The following is a 9750-nucleotide window of genomic DNA, read 5'->3' on the forward strand; positions in this document are numbered from 1 at the left end:
TGTTACAAAAATGCATGCTGTGTGAAGAAGATCAGTTTATCAGACAACTCTGTCAAGACTCCTTTGCCACTGTGTCCTTCTTATTGTAATACATGTTTAGCAACACTTCGTGCTGGTGTGGGCCCCTAGAAATGCATTACACACTAGGACCCAGGGTGCTGTCAATAAAATTCACAATGATGTCCCTACTTTGGAGAGATTACAAACTAAAACAGCACATCTGTTCATCATTCATTGCAAATGATGTAACATCCCATGTTGCATTAGTTCTGAGGAGAAAAAAGGAAAGAAACATACCTCATCAAGTGACTTTGACACTTGTGTTACACAAGCACAGTAGTTTGAAAGGGACCATTATCACAAACTGGTAAGAGAGGATTTGATGGAGAGGGGGACACAGTAGTCTCGGATCTGTTTGAATGATGACCACAGTAGGATGGCTTTTCTTAATAGAGTTTTGTACAGCAAGATTGCGTTTGTTACAGTCTTCTCCAGACAAAGCAGCTGCTGAGATAACTGGAGCTTCTTTCACGTAATCCCAGCAGTTTAAGCAGAAAATACTAGAAGCTGTTGCTGTTAAAAATATGCTCTGTGTACAACTAAGCTGGTGTGCAGAACTGTGGCTCCCTTTAAATGATGTGGAGGACTAATGTTAATCTGACTGCAGCTCTTCACAGACAATGCTGAAAAAGCTCTTGCATTACACACCAAACTGAAGATCATTTTGATGGCAGAAATGTAACAAAAATGTACAGAAATGCCACTTCTTAAGTCAGCATTCTCGGATATCTTTGTTGGACATCACCACGCTCAGCAGTGACATTGTCAAAGCTGGAAAGAACATTGCTGAAGCATTTTACATTATTTTCAAAAGCAGTTTCCTCCTTGCTGGAAGGATTAATACTGTTCAGATAAACCATATCTGCTGGAGCAACAGAAAGGTCGATATGTATCTGATTTTTATTTACCAGACAGAGGACAGTTTTGTAGTATAACTTCTTGACAGTAGCTCCTTTTAGCATGCTACAGAATCACTTTTAAAAAAACAGCTTGTGTTCTGAAATCAAATTTGCCACTGGGGGAGTGTTTTGCTGTTGATTGGAAAGCTACTGCTGTAAAGTTGAACTGAAACCGAATTTAATTGAAAATAATTCAGTTCTTGTGTCTGATTTAATGGGGTCAAAAATACTATTGTTTACATAAACCACCAAATTGAGAACACGAAAACCTAGATATCTCAGCTACAAAGGTTTAACCCACAGCTTAATATTTGGCTCAGTGTTAGGAACATAAAAGACTTCATGAAAATGTCTGAAGGGATAGGTAGATAGGCAGGAAGTCACTCAGACAATATTTCAGGTGCTGCCACAAGCACTACTGTCACTGCTGCCTCAGCTCCCTGCTTCCAACCCCGTAGCAGAGATGGCTGAAAGAGGATGTGAGCAGTCCTCACCCATTCCTGTGCAAATTCTCCATTTTAAATTAACAGCAGATCAATCTGGTTTGTGATAATCTAGATTATTTTATTTTAAAGTGAACTAGGCTGGAGAAGAGCAGTCTCTTTGTAGAAGTTATATAATTTCTTACAGATTCTAGAAGTGGCTCAATTCACCCTGGGAAAAGTATAATGGCCAAAGGAAGCAATCACAGCTTATGTTGTGATATGTAGTAAAATCACTACTTTCAGCCAAATCTCTGAGTGCCATAAGCAGAAACAGCCCTACTGACTACCATTTAACCTATCCAGTGATTCTGCATCTATGTCTGTGCAGGATACCAATTGCTCTAGTATGATGCTGGCCTTCATGTCTATGACAGTGCTAGTAAATAACATAGGCGAAGGGATGTATGTTCTCTAAAAAAATGCTCTTTCCTCCCAAAGCAGGTGGCCTTGCTCAGTGTGGTGGGTTGACCCTGGCTGGATGCCAGCTGCCCACCAAAGCCACTCTATCATTACCTTCCTCAGCTGGACAGGGGAGAAAAAATATAATGAAAGGCTCGTGGATTGAGATAAGGATGGGCAGAAATCACTCACCAGTTACCGTCATGTGCAAAACAGACTTGACTTGGGAAAAATTAATTTAATTTATTGCCAATCAAATCAGAGTGGGGTAAAGAGAATATAAAAACAAATACTGAAAACACATTTCCCCCACCCCTCTCTTCTCCCCAGGCTTAACTCCACTCCAAGTGCAAGGGGATGGGGAATGGGGGTGGTGGACAGTTCATGGCACATTGTTCCTGGTGCTCCTTCCTCCTCCAGGGTAAGACTCCTCGCAGTCTTCACCTGTTCCAGCGTGGAGTCCCTCCCACAGGAGACAGTCCTTCATGGACTCAACATGAGCCCTTCTCGTGGGCTGCAGTTCTTCATGAACAGACTGCTCCAGCGTGGGTCCCTCCCACGGGGTGCAGTCCTTCAGGAACAGACTGCTCCAGTGTGGGTCCCCCACAGGTCTCAAGACCTGACAGCAAACCTGCTCCAGCTTGGGCTCCTCTCTCCATGGGACCACAGGTCCTGCCAGGAGCCTGCTCCAGTGTCACAGCCTCCTTCGGGCATCCACCTGCTCCAGCGTGGGGTCCTCCCCAGGCTGCAGGTGGAGATCTGCTCCACTGTTAACCTCCATGGGCTGCAGGGCGTAGCCTGCCTCACCATGGGCTGCACCACAGGGGAATCTCTGCTCTGGCACCCAGAGCACCTCATTCTCCTCCTTCTTCACTGACCCTGGTGTCTGCAGATTTGTTTCTCCCACATAGTCTCACTCCTCTCTCTGGCTGCAGTTGGGCAGTTTTTCCCCCCCTTCTTAAATATGTTATCCCAGAGGCACTACCACCATCGCTGATGGGATCGGCCTTGGCCAGCAGTGGGTCCGCCTTGGAGCAGGCTGACATCGGCTCTATGGGACACGGGAAGCTTCTAGCAGTTTCTCACAGAAGCCAGCCCTGTACCTCCCCTGCTACCAAAACCTTGCCATGCAAATCCAATACACCCAGGGCACCCATTGGGAACCTGCCTGGGAATGTGCTGTTTGACACGGGCCTGAGCTGCTCCGTGAAGCATGCTAATCACTAAACAACAGAGACAGTCCCCTGGAGGGTGTTCAAGTCCCTTGTGTCCAGTTGTGTCTGGCAGTGCAGGTGTAGCCTGCAGGACCTGAGAAAAAAAATTTTTCACTTCTGAGAAAATCTGGATGAAAGACCAGATATATAACCTGTGTTTGTAACATGGCTTGACACCTGCTCCCTGAGCAAATCTGGGTTCTAGTTAAACTTCCATTAGCATCTGTTCAGACTTACAGAGGATAAGTCTTTCATTAAGCCAGTTACTAATGTCAGTGATTTTCAAGTTCTTAGTTTTTTGTAAGTACTGTCTTAGCCTGTTCGCAACTAACAGCAATGTACACTGCAAGTTATATATTAACACTTTATAGTGAGAGTACAGAGGCTCAGGTTATAGAAGTGGAGCTCTGGGGATTCTGCATAATGTTATCAGGCAATATCCTATCCCCCTTGTTCTGTACTCTAGCTGTGGAGCACGAGAATTATATTTAATATTGATAAAGTGGTATTAAAAAGACTTGGTTTAGTGGCTTCAGCTTGGGTTTCTTGAAAATTAAATTATGTTTCTATTTTAAAGAAACAACAAGAAATAGCAGTGACAAACAAAATATCCCTAGGGAAGTATCTGCTTGAAATTCTAGATGGAACTGAGATAGGCAAAATGCAGGTGTCCCAGTCTCAGACAGAGACCTGATGTGGGGAGAAACTCTCATCTTTGCAGATATTTCCAGACTTCATGTTTTTCAGGTATTCTCTGTTCCCCTGTACAGTTTGTTTCTCCTAGAAAGCTCAGGCATGGAGCAGAGCAATTATCGTACCAACACATAACAGAAAGACGGTGTTTGTCCCAAGAGGCTGAGGATGAGATCCAAAACACACACGTCTATTTATTTAGACAGAATGTAAGGATACAAACCACAGGCACCTACTTTTCCTTGCAAACACTTCCTTTGGGACCCAAAGCTGGCTGACACACCTATGACCGTTATTACATGCTGTTACAAACAGGTTGAGAGGCATTAGACATAGACATTCCAGAACTTCTTGCTAGAGCTCCACGCCAAGATAATTTTTTTTCTGTTATTAGCCAGTTAATATATACTGGGGTTTTTTTCCCCTCCAAATTTGCTTTTACTCAATTAGTCACTTCATGAAAAGCTAAGGATGATTTTTTTTTTCATGTTAAATCTAAGCATTCACTTGTCAGGTGGATCAACAACAAAAAAGGTTATGCATGTAGAATAATTGGTTTATGCAGGTGAGTCATGCCCCTGATTTGCTTCTGAATCTAAATTTTACTTCAAATATTTTGCTCAGGTTCCTTTGTGCATTTTTCTGCTACCTGCTGTAAGAGTTAAACACTCAAATTTCCTGTGATTTAAGCTGTGAACAGACGGGTTAGAATAAAGGAAAGCATTGAGAGAGACCAAATGAGCCAGTTTTCTGTCACTCTTTTCAGGCTGATTATAAGTCTCATACTGTGCTATGCCCCCTTGCAGTATTTTACAAAAGATTTAAAATCTGTTGAAAAGGTAAATGAAATTAATCCAGAAAAAAAATAGATTTTTCTAACAGTCTTTGTTCTACCAGATAAGGGACTGCTTCTGTATCATTTAGAGTCTTCATACACAGTGAATGGCTTTAATAGTGTCACTCTACTTGGGAGATATCCTAGCCCACACCATGCTTTTGTCATGTTGGAGTCAGCCTTCCCCTTGAAATGGTTGCTGCTGCTTTGTGAAAAAAAGATTTTGGTTTTTCAGTCTTCCCACAAAGCATTTATATTATTCCCTGAAAAATCTCATTAAAAAATAGGAATTTAACCATCTTTCACTTGCCAAAGTTTAAGACTGGGAAATAACAGGAGTAATACAAACTGGGTTAATATTATTTTAATCACTGGTTTCTTTTAATCTTCCACACATCAGAGGTAGAATAGCTTTTCCTGAAGAACAAAGCTTTCAAATACATATTTTGTATTTTCCCCTGCTGTGTTAATGAAACTGGGCAGGTTTTAGGGAAATCAAATTAGTCTCCTCTTTAAATATTCATTAATTTAAACAGGAGGACTGGAAAATTGGTCACTAGCTATTCAGTAAATAGCACTCTCGAATTGGCTATGTCCTTATGATTGCTATGATTTTTTTTAATAACATTGATTTCTTTATGCAGTGAAATAACATATTGATACAAGCACATTCAGGGCCATTAGTATGGTTATTGTTCAGCTGCTTTCTGTAGGGTTCCTGCTTAAAAAAATGATACCTTGATATGACCTTGTACATACTTTGAGAAGGCATTAAGTAATATTTCTCTGACTGTCAAACCAGTAGCAAACCTCAGGGAGACCACAGCCATGAACACTGTAAAACTCAAAACAAAAAAATATGTAAGCACTTTGGGAAAATGTACACTAAATCCTATTTTTGATGAAACAGTCTCTTGAATGTGTAAGTGATTCTGGAATATGGACTTTGTGCTTTTTAAAATGCTACTTATGTTGCATATATCTATGTTACAGGCCTGTCATATTTCTGTCCCAGATTTCCTAGACAGGAGTTTATGAACATGCCCATGGAATTTGCAGTGGCCAGGATGTACCCAGACTGCCATACATTTATCATTCAAATGACAAGTATTCGCAGAGTAAGTTTGAGGTCTCCTCTATGCAGTGAGCATGCTGAGGAAGCACTGATTAACTGTCCAACACACAAGCAGCACATCTGACCCCTCACCATTCAAGTGTGTCCACCAAAGAGCTGACCTGTGTATACATAAGGGACATTTATTAGGAATTTGAGGAGGACTGGAGAGGCTCCTGTCCTTAACTGACTGCTGGAGATCTGGAAATCCAGGACCAGTGTCTGGAGTCATCTCCCACCCATACTAAATTTTCTGGTTGTAAAAAGTAAATCCCGTGGGAAACCTTGATAACAGCACTTTTACGTACTATAGGTCAAGTTAAGGGAGCATTTGAGCTAAGAATATAGGAATCATCCATATTCACCTTCATGTCACATAGCGCCAGGCCGGTGAAGATGCTGAGCACTACCAGGAATCCCATCCTCAATGTACAATTAGTCTGTGCAATTTATCAATTAGCCAGTTCTTCATTTGTTGGTCACTGGCTGCTTTTGTGCAATGATGAATGAAACTGCCCAGTATGTCAAAGGGAAATTTCAAAAGACAAATGAGAACACAAACATAGGTCACAAAAATAATCTTACTTCCTAATCTTTATGGGAATACATTTCTATACTAGTAAAAAGAAAGGAAAACAGGAATGTACACATTCCATTATTACAAGTTTTCTACTCTATATACTGTACACATTATAGTCAATTACATCTATATACATCAGCTTCTTTGAGCTACTGCATAGGAATGTGAACCTTCTTCAACAACACCTTTGAACAACTCCTGCTTCTGAAAGCCAAAAATACCAATATTTCTCACATCTTCGGAATAATAAAGTTATTCCTGACCTGTGGCAGTAAAACAAGGACTATATTTTTTTCTTTTGATTCTATGTATGTTATTTTACTGAAGTCTGTGATATAGTAAATGGTTAGTTCAGGACGGACAAAAAAGGTGCAACCTGAACTCCTGAAATACAATTTTTGGAGAAAATATGGGAGTTGGGCCAAGGAGACAGGACACATAACACATTGGTTGGGATTTATGTCCTTGACTCACTCTTCTATCATTCTCAACAGGGGACAGAAATTCTGCCTTGGCTCCAGAGAAGGGGGTTGGTGATCGTCAACATGAACCCTGGGACACAGCTCTGTTGCACACACAGGTGCATTTAACAGTAGCTGTGAGAGACTTCAGTGTCTGTGTAATCCCTCTGCCAGCCACCAGCAGAAGCCAACAGTCATCATAACCAAAAAGATCCTGGTTCAAGTCTTACTGGTTTTTTCCAAAGTTAATTAAAAAATAAAATTATTTTAGAATAATATACAAACACAAACATATTTTACTAAGAGGAAAGGAGACTATGGGGCTGTGTTGGGTGCGGGCGCCGTGTGCGGGCAGCGGGGCTGCAGGGCAGCTCTGAGGAGCGGCACAGGGGGGCCTCGGGGAAATGTGTGTAAGGAGGGGCAAAACCACCAGAAAGCAAAGAGGAGCGTGAAAAAATAGTGAGAAACTGCCCTGCAGGCACCAAGATGAGAGAAGGAGGGACAGAAGGCAGTCCAGACACTGGAGCAGAGATTTCCCCTCAGCCCATGGAGAGGATCACACTGAAGCAGGTTCTCCTGAAGGACTGCAGACCATGGACAATCCACACTGGAACAGGGGAGCAGCGTGAGGAGGAAGGAGAAGCAGAGAGGAGCTTTATGGATTGACTGCAACCCCCATTCCCCATGTCCTTGTGCCACTCAGAGTGGGAAAAGCAGAGGAGTTGGGAATGGAGGAGTGAAGTTGAGGCTGGGAAGAAGGCTGAGGGGGGAGGTGTTTTAGGATTTGTCTTTGTTTCTCAGCACCCAGCTCTATTTTAGTTGAGAATAAATTATATTAATCTTCCCCAAGTTCAGTCTGTTTTGCTTGTGATGGAAACTGGTAAGCAATCTCCCTGTCCTTATCTCAACCCATGAGCTTTTTCATCTTACCTTCTCTGCCTGTCCTGTTGAGGGCGGAGAGTGAGAGAGTGGCTGGGTGAGTATCTAGCAGCCAGCCAAGATCAACCCACCAGAGGATAATGTGGAGAAAATACAGCATCTTCACTCAGCTAGATATTTACCCCATGGTAAAAACCAAACCAGACTAAACCCACTTCTTTCTATCTAACTCTACTAATCCTTTGCCTCAGTTTCCCTACATGCTTCTTTATGTTTAGAGAGGCTGTGGATCTATGAATATTCATTTTCTCCCTCTAACATTATCTGTGCTTACTGCTTTGTTGGTGAAGACACAGCCTGGCAATGCTTTGAGCCTTGACCATCTGCCTCAGCTAGGGAGTACCATGGCAAAGCAACAGAGAATGTGAAGGCAAAAGAAAGCTTCCCAGGTATATGTGGAAACAGGCAACCCAGTGGGACAATTCATTGCCACAAGCAAAAGGCAATTATCCAGGGCTGGAACTCAGGTAAATGTGGCAGGTTATGGCATTTTCATTCATTTTGCTTCATTGAGTCAAAACACTTAACAAAAACTCTTTCTTTGGCACTAGGGGTTTTTGATGTGATAGGCTGTCCACATGGCTGTAGACAATAGGCCAGTGCTTCAGGAGTCTGTGAACATCTAGGATACTGCATTTTTGTTATATCCAGCACAAACACAGACTAGATGCTTTCCTCTTTGGAACTGGCCAAGGATAGCTTGAAGCATTTGCAAACAGTCTATTCAATATTTCTTTACAGATCATATTTTTTAACCATCTCAGCATTCTTGTTACTCCACATCATCCTCAAAGCTGAGGTACAAAACCTTGGATCAAGACATGTAGGTTACACCTTCAGCATTATTCAGCATTATTAAGGCTGACTTACCATAGCTCTACAAATCTGTTCATACTGACTATCACTAAACTACCTGTGCTCAGAGTTTCCTTCATGCTCCTGTTAAGGAAGATCTGCTTACATTTGTTTGCCCTCATATCACAGAATCATGGAATAATTCCATTTGGAAGGGACTTAGGGGCTGTTCAACCTCTGCAAAGAGCCTGTCTCTTGCTCGTTCTCCCTGACAGTGTGCAGCTGCTCACCTCTGCAACTCCTTCTTCTGCCAACAGCTCCTGACCCAGCACACATGTCCATCCACAAGGACACTGCCACCGTCCCCTTACACAGCCATGGGGCATTAACTGGGTGCTGCCTGGGACTGGGATGGTGGCATCCTCCCCCTGAACTCTGTCTGGGTTGAGGCCTTCAATATGCTGAGGCCGATTTTCCCTCCCAGGTAGGAGACTGTGTCCCATGGTGCCTCACCAGTCTCAGGTTTATTTATATAAAAACTGTCTGGTTTTAGGTATACATACACACCATTTTCACATTTTGGTGCTTCCAATTGTCTGAAGAAGGCTTTATCTACTTCTTCCTGATCAGGTGGTCTGTAGCAGACACCCATCACAATATCAGTCATGCTGATCTACCCTCTTACTCTTCACCTATAAGCTCTCAGATGGCTCATCACCCCTCCCAAAGCAGAGACAGCTGCATCTCCAGTGCTATCTCACATAAAGGCAACTCCCAGTTGTGATGATTTTCCAGAAAAGGTATGAACATCTTCCCTCATCATGCTGTCATGTAGGCTTACTCTAATTTGCATGCATACCCTTAGGATGGGCCCCTTTCTGCTCCTTTCTGCTTTATATTGATTATAAGGTAGGCTTCTTGTCCACATCACGCCACACTCGTTGCTTGCCAGCCAACTCCTTGCTTGATTATAGGTCATCATCTCTCCCCCCCATCACTTCTACTTTAAAACTTCTCCTCACCATGTTGGCCACCATGTTGACATTTTTGCCCTGCTTGGTCAAGGAGACCGCATCTCTTCCAAGAATTTCTTGAACATCAGAAAGGCTTCCAAGGTCTTGAAGACAAATCTTTGTTGACACCGGCTGTGCAATCCCTTGTTGACCTGTAGGATCCATCCACTCTGCCTCAAGACCTCTTCACTGGTGGGACTGAGGAGACACTTCTTAGGCCCCTGTGCCCTTGGCCACCACCCCTGGATCCATGCAGTCATGCT

This window comes from Athene noctua, chromosome 1 (assembly GCF_965140245.1).
Source record: "Athene noctua chromosome 1, bAthNoc1.hap1.1, whole genome shotgun sequence".
In the NCBI taxonomy this organism is placed as follows: domain Eukaryota; kingdom Metazoa; phylum Chordata; class Aves; order Strigiformes; family Strigidae; genus Athene; species Athene noctua.